At 41.8% G+C, this 12,409-nt stretch overlaps 1 protein-coding gene across 2 annotated transcripts in view; it reads right to left on the bottom strand.

Annotated features, from left to right (window-relative positions):
- Window positions 1-12,409, bottom strand: part of HMGA2 (high mobility group AT-hook 2) — a 141,057-nt gene that overhangs the window by 52,439 nt on the left and 76,209 nt on the right. The window lies entirely within an intron of this gene.

Raw genomic sequence — 12,409 nt, 5'->3', positions numbered from 1 at the left:
ACACACACACACACACACACACACACGTAAGTCAAGGCAGACATTCCAAAGTGCATATAAAGAAACCGCTAGCACTGGTAAAAACGAGAATACACGTGAAGCGGGGCGTGAATGTCATGTACAAACTGTAGAGGGGTAACAGACACAGACAAAGGAGAAGGCCAGTGGAAGGAGACGGGAAGGTTCGCCTTAGATGATACGGAAGAGGCAAAGGCGGTGAGTACTTTTTGAGCTTCTGTTTTGTGAAATTCCACCACATCAGAGCCAACGTCGCGGTTTCTACGAAAAGGTGAATCCTGTGTGAGGGGGGCCTGACGTTCAGCCCGCCCTCTCCTCCCCCATAGCATTGTGCCGGCTGAGGGTAGGGGACTTTTTCTACTTTCCAGGGAGCAGCAGTGAGGCTGCAGCCAGGGGTTCATCTAGATCCGAGGTGGACACCTATACATGAGCAACTCGGGGTGCTGCAGTGATCTGAAGGACAGCTGGCATTTCCCTATGTCGGAGACAGCCACAGACAAGCTGCATGGCAGTCACCGGAGAAGCCCCTCAAGGTGAAAATGAGGTCAAGAGCTATCCTGGACTCCTCCAGTGCCTCCTTTCGATATTGTTTCCTCTCTTCTTAGAGCTGGCTCTTGGAAGTAGCTTGTCCCTGAGGACATAACATCCGAGTGCGCTCTGATGTGCCACTGCCATGGCATGAACACCTCAAAAGGGACCTAGTGACAGGAAAGTGTAATGGGGGAGGAGAAAGCGTGTTTTTGAGGAATGGGTGAGCAGAATTACTTCAAATTCTTAACACTGCGTTCCATCCTCTGCTCTATAACTAGAAGGCAACAGCGACCTGCTATAGAGAAGCACAAAGAGAAGGAGAGGGGAAGGGAACTTACATTTATCAGAGCGCTGGTTGATTACATGCTAGGAATGTTCCATACATCATCGATTCTGGCAAGGACCCTGTGCGATGGGTCCCATTAACCCCACCTCCCAGATGAGGAAACCATAGTTCAGAGAAGTCAGGTGCTCTGGCTGGGGTCAAACAGCTAGTGAGTCACATGGCCCAGATTTAAACCCAGGTCTAACTACAAAGCCCATATTCTTTCAATTACACCACGCTGCTTATTAAAAGGCTGAACAGTACGCCTGAGGAGTAAAAGTTAAAGGAAGTTCTATAACTCACGCTTGACAAAAAAGACTGAAAAGTGATATAATGTTTTTGAAGTGATGTCTAGGAAGGACGAGCCTAGAAGGATGGTAACCAGCTGTTTTAAACCTTATTCTGAAGAAGGAAGGATAGGAAATGGGCTTCAACTGCAACATGAAGGAAAGCTTCCTTACCAGAAGGGTCGCATGTAGCGGAGTTAGAGGCTACGGAACACCGAGGAAACTTCTTCCTCGGTAGAAGCCAAGATGACTAACCTCGATGAGGAGATGAAAGGTGGACCGCGTGTAAAAAAAGGGGAAACCGCTGAAGGAGTTCACGAGGGAGAAAGAAGAGAAGGAAAACAGCACAAAATGGCAGAAGGAACGGAAAAACAGAAGACATGTTGGCTGGGGAGATGACGGAAAACAAGAAATGACGGAAAACAAAAGAATCCCACGGTTATAAACAACGACAGCATTTTTGTTTTAATAATGTCTAGTGTGATTCCGTTCGTGGAGCAGAGTCCTACGGCATTTCTTTCTCTGAAGGTATTTTTCAAGCAATATAGCCTGTAATCTGAAAGGAAGAATTTAAGTGTGGGCCTGCCTCAGACAGAGCAGAACTACATAAGTGCTAAACGACCACTTTAGGGGATTTTGTAATCCTCAAAGCAGCTTATTCTTTAACTTTATATTTATATAGATTGAATCGTGATCTCATTTTTTAAAATCTCATGCCCCATTTGTTTCTCATATTTCCCTATATATTAGGCATTATCATCCTGTGACAATTTACATTTCAGACTTAGGAAAACCGTGGCCCAGAGAGGCTAAGAGACTCACCTAGTTAATAACGGACAGAGCAACGACTTGATGTTAAGTCCTTGAACGGACCCCCAAATCCAGGACTCTTTCCAGAAACGTAACCTGCGTTTTCAAACACATCCTGAGGGTTGGCTAACTGTCAACCATACCACCTCATGCTGTTTCCTTCACTTCATTTGTAAACGCTAGAGATTGCCTGCGAGGGCCGAAGAACTGTGAAAGAAAACTGACATGCGGAGTAACAGGACTATAAAAAGGACCCATGTATATAGGACACCCATGGCCTTCACAGACATGTGGATGAGATCAGTTTCATAATGGCTGTAGACAGTGGGAAGCAATGTCTAAAAGCTTTTGGCCCGTATGTTGCTGAAGCCCGCTCTGAAGGCCTCACCCACCGAACACGCTTTCCTTCGTTTGTTTATTCTTTCGTTTATTCGAATTCGAAACAGATGAGAGGTCACAATTTTTTAATCTCCTTTTGCGGTACGGAAAAATTTTAAAGCAGTGTATCCTACGGAGAGATAAATGACAAAATGTGAAACACACATCAAGCTCACCTTAACATTTTGAAAAGCTTGAATTGCCTTGCCTGCCAAAATAATACACAGAAATTGAAAGAAATTTGAAAACATTTATCATTTACCTTAAGAATCATTCTGGGAAATGTGGTAAGGATTGCAACTGTGGAGTGTTTGGGGGTTGTAAAGAGAACATAAACAGAAAACTAATGGGAAGAAAGCATAGTTACAGATGATGAATTTTAAGGAACCTTCAGTGTCTAAATTGGGAAAAATTCCATGTAATATATTATCTAGAAGCACAGATATGCCCAGATCCACAGACAGCAGAATTTAGTATAGAAATGCCATCATAATAATCTTATTCGTGTCGGGCCATGCTTGTAAAACCATTTCAAGCACGGGCTTTTGGGTGTATATACAGCTGAATGTGGTGAATCCTAAGTCTTGGATATTCAGCCACACGGAAACTTCACCATGGTATGATATTATTTCCACGCAGATGCCCTAATCTCTAAGGGACGGGGGAGGCCACAGTGTAAGGTGTCTCATCACTACGAGTATGCCACAGAAAGAGAATTGAAATGGTTTGATATGGTGGAAATTCAAACACCCAAGTGCTCATTTGGAAGCGTGGCTTTAGGGATAAGCCATGTTAGTGGAATCGACTATGCTAAGGGAATAGGAGAAGCAGACAACTTAGAGCATATGACCCAGCCCCACCGCCTGCGTCGCAATCTGTCATCACACAGCTTTCCCGGGAGCTCGGCCAAGCAGTGTGCCCGCAGAGAAGCTGCTCCATTGAGCAGAGGATGTGGACCCTAACTATCCTGTCACCTGCTTCCGGGCAAGGCTAAAAGCGTATTCAGGTTTTCAGAGGGTTGATCTTTCCAACAACCAGCTCAGCTCCATTTTTAAGCTATCCTTTTATCTAAAACTAACTGTAAAGTCAAGTGATAGAATGTGTCTGCTCTGCCCACCTCGGATTATTTGTTTTTCTAACAATAGAACCCATTTCTTTCCCGGACCCAACACCTGAGCACAGTGGCATCTTCTAAACTTGCTTGTGCCTTGAGCTTGCTAATGTAAGGTATCCAAGTAGCCCAAGTGATCTGGATATGCAAAGTCCTGTTCTGAAGCAAAGAGTTGAGGTTTATCAGATACGCATCATGTTCAGGATCAGAAAATGTCCATCGTACTTCTGAAGCCTTAGCACCTAATGCTATTATTCACGAGGGTCTTGATCGTTGGGGCAGAGTCTGTGGGGGCTCCAATGCTGAAAAGAACAGACTTAATGGGGGATGGGGGCGGGGGAAGGTTAAAAACCTTCTACTGACATTCAGTGACAACTAATTGCTAGGACTCAGTCTGTACAGTTTCAAAACCCGAGTTGAATCTGGGTCTTTGAACTCAGCCAACCCTTGGACAAAAGGTACTTAGCCTTTTGTGAGTTAAAGGAAGCGTGTAAGAAACCAAAAGAAAACCAGGGAGGTGTGCATTTCAGTTCAAGTTGGACGGTGCTACAAGAACTAATAAGGAGCTATTTAAAAATGGAAAAAAAAAAAAAAAGGAGGAAACTATAAGTCGTGGCCAGGATCCAGCATCCAAAGCTCCTATCTGAAGATATCCATGATAACTCAGAGACCACAGAAGGGGGACAGACAGATGCAGGAGCGAAGGGAAAGCGGCAAGGTCCTGTGTGGAATTACCAGTGGTATGTGTTTATATTCATGGCTAAAGCTATATAACATCTTCCTCAATGATCTCTAAATTCGAAATGGTAATGTCAATTTTACAGAAGCGAGGATTGAGTAAGACGTCAAGACTTTTAAGGAAGAGGTGGGAGCTTTAACACGGTGCTTCCGTAAATGGTAACTACTGTTCGTCGTCGCACTGTCCGTCTTCCAGAGAATATGTGAATTACTGGACCCCTCCCCCCCCCCCCCCCAATAAATAAATAAGTAAAAAGCCTTGGAGAAAGTACTCACTCCTGGTGAGGAGGACCTGTATGAGAATGGTAAGACAATGACTGGATTAAAAAAAGATCACGTAGAGGCCCCTTCCTCCAGCTGGGAACAGGAAAGAAGTCCTTTTATCAGCTATGGTATCCCCTGGGTAAGTGTTCAAGGCCAGGCTGTAGCCTGTGAACGACTGAATGTAAGAATCACCTGAAGCACATAGAAGGAGTGGGTAGAAGGTTACTTATATTGCTTGGGTCTTAGCTCTTTAGTCCCCTTCCCTCCCTCTCTCTTTCTGTTTGTCGCCGTCTCTCTCTTTCCTCCCTAGCTTTTTACTATTAACTTTGTCTACCTCTTTTTTTTGTCCTACTGCAAATGTTTATTCTACACATGCAACACCTGAGGTCATATGTAGGCAGCCATCTCATAGCTGAGGATCACCATGCACCAGAGGGGTTGTCCATAGGGCATCAGGGCACCGGTGACCTGAGTCACAGGGGGCGCGCCTGACTGTGGAAGACGGGGCCCTCCATCCAAGTATCTGGGTTCGCATGTGTTTCTCCTTCACGAAAGTCTAATACCTTCCTCTTATAAGCAGGGTATAAAATTGTGTTCAATGGATTTATGAACATGAGGTTTATGTCTCCATGTGCCTGCTGCCCATGGATGCTCTACTCCCACATTCATGTCCATCTAGGCCAAACAGATGCATGACATCAGGCTTGAATCATAATGATTTGGCTAAATCAGGTTAAAGGCCCCTATTTTCTTCATCATTTTGTTTGTTGGTTTGTTTGTTGGTCTGTTTCTAAATAGACTTACTCAGTAATGGCATCTCTGTCCCTCCTTACCCTAGTTAGTTAATACCGCTAGCTTTAGATAGTTTTCATGGTCAAGTTAGACTAAGAGAGTAACAGGACTTTTGAACTTGTCTTCCATACGAATGCAAAATTCAAAATATGCCTGTAAAAAGATTAAACAGAAATTAGGGATGCTAAATATCCCATATTACAGCAACAAACCAGAGTTAAAAGGAAAAAAAAAAAAAAGCAATCCATAGTTTAAATTTCCTGCCTGCGGGGCATGCTACACCTTACATCCTCTTAAATTCCACAGGTAATATAATTTATATTAAATGGGACAGGTCCCAGCAGAAATTTGTACTGGCGCCAGGCAAAACAATTACTTTGATGTGCTCTTTTGAAAGTACTGCGGCTCCCAGATATGGGTTTACATGCAGACAAATGTCGAAGATTTAGATGCACTGTCTGCTATTAAAATTATTAAACTGCTAACGTGTAATCAGTGAGTGTAAGGCACAAACAAAGCTAATCTACTTACTTGGTTTTGTAAAAAATTAATCAACTGTTTAAAAGTAAGAAAAATTAAAGTCAGACAGCCTAATAGTTTGCTAAGCTACAGTTTCCTAGAAAAGAAAGCAAAACAAATCCTCTGCCAGCGGATGTGTTCCGAACGAAACCTTTTTAAGATGATGGCAGGATATATATTGTAAAGGCAATTACAGTGGAATTCAGGTGGGGCCAAAGTACATCAAGATTACAGTTCTGCAACAAAAAGCCTTTTGCTGCATTTTGACCACGTTTCAGGAAGTCTTCAACCTACACTGGAGCTGAGCTCCAAAAGTCTGTTTGTAAATTGACTACCTGGAAAGCAGAGTAAACTTTCGTAGTGAAATTATGACGGTTAGAAGCAAGAGCATTTATTAAATACTCATTAGATCTCAGGTAAGTTGTTAAAGATGAAGGCCCTTTCAAGGCAGGGACAAATGCATAATCAAATAATTACAACACACACAGTGACCCTGTGTTATAAGGCAGATGCTAAAGGTGAGCGGAGAGCCCATACAACTCTGTGTCCCAAAAACCCCGGGAGCCAGGGTGAGCTCACACTGAGAGTGGAAAGAAGAAAGAGAAAGACAAAGGAAAGAAAAGAAGAAAATGATGTGGAGAAGGGAAAAGATGGTGAAGACAAGTGAATCAGATTTTACTGAGATGGGGAAGAGTCCATAGAAGACTCTGGAATGTGTGAGTAGGAAATTGCACCGAAGAGGAGAACAAACTGAAGAAGAGAACTACAATGTGCGTGCAAGGTCTCCCCAAGTTGAGGGGAACAGCCCATGGCTCATGCCAACAGCTCCCTGAGGGGGAGGAGGAAGCCCAGGCCATATATAAGCTGCCATCTGTATGTAACAGAGGTTTCAAAGTCAGACATGGGTAATACAGAGTATCTTTTATACCATACCCTGTGAGAGATAAGGTAGGCTCCTACAAATTTATACCACATCTCAGGCAAATTCTTGGCCCACTTAATTGTCTAACTTGGCTTTTTTGGTCCTCCACAAGTAGAGAAATTAGTTCCCTTTAATGCTTAATTGTCAGACTCCACAGATATTGGCTTTGGTCTGAATGCATCTTGCCCAAAGTCGTATGTTGAAATCCTAGCCCCAAGAGTGATGGTATTCACAGATGGAACCTCTGGGGTGATTGGGTCATGAATGCGATTAGCGCCTTTATAGAAGAGTTTCCAGAGAGCTCGCTTTCCCCTTCTGCCACGCAAAGATACGAGAAATCTGCAACCCAGAAGAGGGACCTCACCAGACTGTGCCAGCACCCTGACCTTGGACCTTCCAGCCTCTAAAACCGTTGAGGAACAAATTTCTGTTGCTTAGAAGCTTCCCCGTCTGTAAAACTGTATTATAGCAAACTGCCAAAGACAGGTAGGGTATTCATTCTATTTAAAGGAGTAAAACTTGAGTAACGTAGTGCAAGGAGACAGTCAAGCTACATTTGTAAAGACTGGAAAGCAGCAGTAGAAGTTGTAATGGACTGCTGAGAGAGAACTTAGGTCACAGTAGTCCTAGTTGGTACCACCCAGAAGCAGTAGGACTGGAAATTATGTTGGAAGTACCAATTACATCACTACTATCCAATGCAGCTGCTTAATCCCATGTCTACCACATCCCAGAGCCACTCAGCCACAACAGGATTGTTACCTAGAAACATCCTCACTGGAAAAATTAAACGCTGGTCCGATAATTTCCCGTTAGTGACCGATTTCCCTAAATGTTGGCTTGCGTGCCTCCTAAGTGTCCACTCCATCTTTCTGCTCCCTATCCCTAAATCACCGTCATTGACGAAGCGCTCCCCAAAGAATAGGCCTTCCAGATGCTTCCAAAGAGGGGCATGGGCTCTTTTTGAAATTTCTCCATCATTTCTTCCTCACTCTCATTTTATTTTTTTTAAGTTTATTTATTCGAGAGAGAGATGACAGCGTGAGTGGGGGAGGGGAAGAATGCGAGAGAGAGAGAGAGAGAGAGAGAGAGAAAGAGAGAGAATCCCAAGCAGGCTCCATACTCTCAGCGCAGAGCCAGACACGGGGCTCAAACTCATGAAACCGTGAGATCATGAGAAGAGCCAAAACCAAGAGTTGGATTCTTAACTGACTGAGCCACCCGGGTGTCCTCCCTCCCCACTGCCGACTCTCATTTTAATCGTGAGTGATCTCCTAACTTTCAGACAAATACTGTGAGGCCTAGGACTCTCAGCACGGGACTCCACCAAAGTCCTCGTCCCTTTTTATTGAAGCTGACAGTTCACGTGTTTGGTTCCCACTCATCTTCAGCTACAGAGATTGCCCCTTCACCTTTGGAACAAGGCCCCAACCTTACATCGGTCCTGGCCCGCTGTAGATGAGGAGTAATTGTGAATGAAACCCAGTTTAACAAGGCATCGGTTTTTAACGTTTGCAGCAATTATGACCCTACCTTTGATGCCGAGCCATTGGAACGACTATTAAGACTCTTACCAGCCAGCTTCTCAACCTGTAATACCTTATCAGCATGGTGTTCTGCCCTCAAAGAACTTACAATCTAAACAAGGAATAAGAAAAGAAAACTCAAAATTCTTACTCTATAGAACTTCACGTTCAGCATGATTTGTTATTTTTAACCTCTTCCATTTTGATCCTCTTTTCCAACTTCTTTTTGTCTTCCACCCCTCTAAACAGGACTGCCAAAAAGCATTCTGTGAGCTGCACCAACTCACAACCCAGATTCTAAGTACTGGTCGTGGGGAAGACAGTGGAGTTGCCTTCTTGTTCAAGTATGGATGCGAAACCACACATCACCGAGACTTCCGCTTAGATTTTCCCTTCTTAAGCCGCAGAGCCCGCTAATAAACACAAAGATGTATATAAACGCTTATTAATGAACGTCGCTGGGCTACCGCGGACCCACTTCTGTAGGAATCAAGGCTTCAAGGGCTCATGTAAAATAGCAACAAATCTGCATGCCTGTAAGACGCTATCACCAGAGGCACTGACCCACCCCCCCACCCCCAAGTGACCCCCGCACAGTCCCGCTCACCTCTCTGACAAGACTTCCAGAAGAACTCCCCTCCGGCCATTGTTACAAGTGACCTCATGGCAACTTCCCGACATGAGTTGAGCTGCAGGCTGATGTCTAAAAGTTCAGGCACTATAAAAACTGGTTTATTGGATGCAAAAGAGAATTAGGACTTCAAAGACTCTTACTCTGTCAAATTAAATTAACATATGGAACAGCAACTAAGCTATGATTGGTATTCATAGCATCAGCTCTTTGGTAAGAGGCTCTGGCTGGTTTTTAATGCAGCTTGTTCACTGTTTTAAGTGAACTATTGCGATCTATTTTGGTTACTTAGAATATTTAACGATGTGGGAAAGGCTCATAATATACTGTAAAGTGTAAAAAAGCCAAATACAAATTCTATGTAAAGTATGATCCAGACTTTCTAAATAAGTTAGGCTCTATTTTATACTTAGTTCTTTAAAAAAAAAAAAAAATCTTTACTTTATATAAGAAAGAGTTATACCAAAATACTAATGCAGGCTTTTCTTTGGATAGTAAGATTAAGGGACCAATTTTACTTTACTTCTTGTATGTTTCATGAACTACTCACATTTTTTAAAGAAGAGTGTATTACTTTGAAAATCAGAAAAAAGAATATACGTTTTTAAAGAAAATACAGTTTTAAAGACAAATATGCCTTATGTAAGAAGAAATGTGCCAGCACATAGTATGTAAAACAGAGACAAGCAATTACGTGCACGTTCTCGGCCTCGTGCGGCTAGTTTCAGAACAAGTGTTCTCGAGTGCTTATGCGCCTGTGTGATACAGGCAAGTGTCCACCCGCAGGACACGTTTTGCCATGAAGTATTTGATTTGCCTTTTTGTTTATTAGTCTTTCTATTCCTCAACCTGGAAAACTGTCATAAGGAACAAAGGAACACGAGGGTGGTATGATTTCTCTATTTTTTATTTTTCTGTGGAAGGGCAATCCATTTTAAAATACAGTGGAATGCCACTGAAGAAGCTTGAAAAAGATTTAAAGAAAATCAGGGGGGCTGAAGCCTAAGAAATGAACAGTATTCAATCGATTCGCCTTACGAAAACAGCAATTTCATTTGGTTTAACTGAATATAACATTACCACTAAGGATATATAATAAATATCCATTTTAGTATATATCCTTATTTCCCTATCATATACGTACACATGTATTTACATGTAAAGTCATTTTACAATAACCTATACCCCCTAAAATCAGAAAGCCAAACTTATAAGAGAAAGACTTTAAGACATGTATTTCAAAGTCTGATATAAATGATTTCCTATGTTATCTTCAAGTTTTTGATTTTTTTAAAAATGCTGTTTCACTCCACAATTCACCTAAACGAAAGCTAATTTGGCTGTAGAGTTATACATATACAAGATGTTTAAAAGTTTTAAAATAAACCGTCAAATTAGCAGGCAATTTTATCCCCAAAATAATCGTTTGAATCCATTTATAGCATCATTCAGAATCATCAGACCAACCAATCAGAGCTATGTGTACCTTGCTCTCTTTATTTATAAAATCGCAATATTTTACCTGTTACAACTGCAAAAAAACAAAACAAAACAAAACAAAAAAAGAAGATTAAAGAACAATTGCTAAGGAATTGGAGGACAGGGGTGGCCTGCACTGTTATCTTGATTCTGGACGCTTTCCACTGTAGAAAAACAGGATATGCCACAATCATATGTTGAAAGAGATTAACTGATAATTGTACAGTGCTTGATATTAGAAGTAATTTAAAATGAATTGCTGTGCAACTTGCGATTGTTACAGGAGTTTATAATCTAGAAGCAGATACACTGACTGCAATGCTTTGATCACTCAGCAGACTGCTTGAGCCAAAAGACAGCATTGGGCGGAAGCCGTAAATCCAGACTCTAGGCTCAGCCTCTCAACCCATGAGTTCTATGACCTTGGAAAATTCTCCCGAACCCCCCCAGCTTGGGGTCCTCTGGACAACAAAGCTCATGATTTATCTGTCACATGAAATGGTGCTTGGCAACTTACTCTACCAATTAAACGTACAATAATTACTACTCATGATAATCACTTTGTGATGCGCTCGGTTTTGTTATTTACTATTACTGGCAAACAGAGCTCCACCTCCCCCAAATGAAACATTTCCTTTTCGTTTCCACTAGGAAATCAAGCTGTTCTAGGCAGTTACCATGAATGTAAATTTGTCAGTGTTGAGCCTCGTTTCATTCCGGCAACAAAGATGAACGTTATCTGTTATCTGCTAATTATCCACCGAAGCCCGTATCTCACCAATCAAGAAGTCAGAAGACGTGACGTAGATCCAGGGACAGATATTCTGTGATTTAGTCCATATTCATTTTCAAGATGAAGGAATACCGCCCTTGGAACACAAACAGCCCTCTAGGCCCACTGATGCAGTGTTTGACATGGCTGCCAGAAACATTTTGCTAACATTTGACCTAAATAAATATTCACGGTGACACCTCGAACCTTTTATATTCGATCCTTTTCACAGTGTCTCCCTTTAGCCAGGGACCCTTGGTCTGCCCCGACCGCCACACAACGTCTCAGTCTGCCTGGCCTGCTCTCGTGACTACGGTCTTTCCAGCTTTCCCCAGAAGGTATTTTTCCCTCTTCAGATCATTTTACTGTGTGCTCCAGCATTTTTCCAAAATTTCCTTAATCGATTGCAATTTATATCGCTTCAAACTGTTGACTTAAAATAAACCAATTAATAAAAGAAAAAAGAAAGAAAGAAAGAAAGAAAGAAAGAAAGAGAAAGAAAGAAAGAAAGAAAGGGAAAGAAAGAAAGAAAGGAGAAAGAAAGAAAGGAGAAAGAAAGAAAAAGAAAGAAAGAAAGACCTATGTTTCTCTTCATTTCTAGTGTATATTGACCTGTATATATTTAACATCACAGCATGGTTTTTCAGGCACTACTTTAGAGAAGTGTCCCAAGTTTCAGGGCTTTTTTAGCAGCAAAGCCACTAGTTTCAAACTGTGTGTTTTATGGAAGACATATAAATAAATAAGTCCTAAATCAATATACAACAAAATATAAAGCAATTAAATGGAGGTACAATTTCCCATGACATCTCAGGTCCGGGCTCTAATTTTGTTGTTGTTTTTGTTCTTTGAAATAGACATATATCCTTGGACTAATACTTATAAACAATGTATTATCTCTTCTTTCATAGCACACTTCAGATTGCTTTATTTTGTTTCTAATCACACTACCTGGTTTATACAACCGTCTCATTCTACCCGATTGAGATACAAAATCTTGAACTAGGGTGGTTAAGAAGCACATCGCCATTTTCCATGGGACAAAACAATAGTGAGGAAGTTAGAATTCCAACAGGCCATATTGTGAGTTTAATAATTAAATCCCGTGGTATGAATGGGCCAAAAATTTGATTATATCGGAGATGACCAACAAAATCAGAATTTGATTCTCTACTTTCCTCTGAATGGAAGACATATCAGACACTCAGTATTTGGATCCGTCCCCTCATTTCTGGGTGGCTATTTTCTCACATGGTGCTACCTGCTACTGAAAACAGACCTGGTCATCCACAAGTCATTTAGTTTT

The sequence above is a fragment of the Prionailurus bengalensis genome, chromosome B4 (assembly GCF_016509475.1).
Source record: "Prionailurus bengalensis isolate Pbe53 chromosome B4, Fcat_Pben_1.1_paternal_pri, whole genome shotgun sequence".
NCBI lineage: Eukaryota > Metazoa > Chordata > Mammalia > Carnivora > Felidae > Prionailurus > Prionailurus bengalensis.
This window is presented reverse-complemented; position numbering and strand designations above follow the sequence as displayed.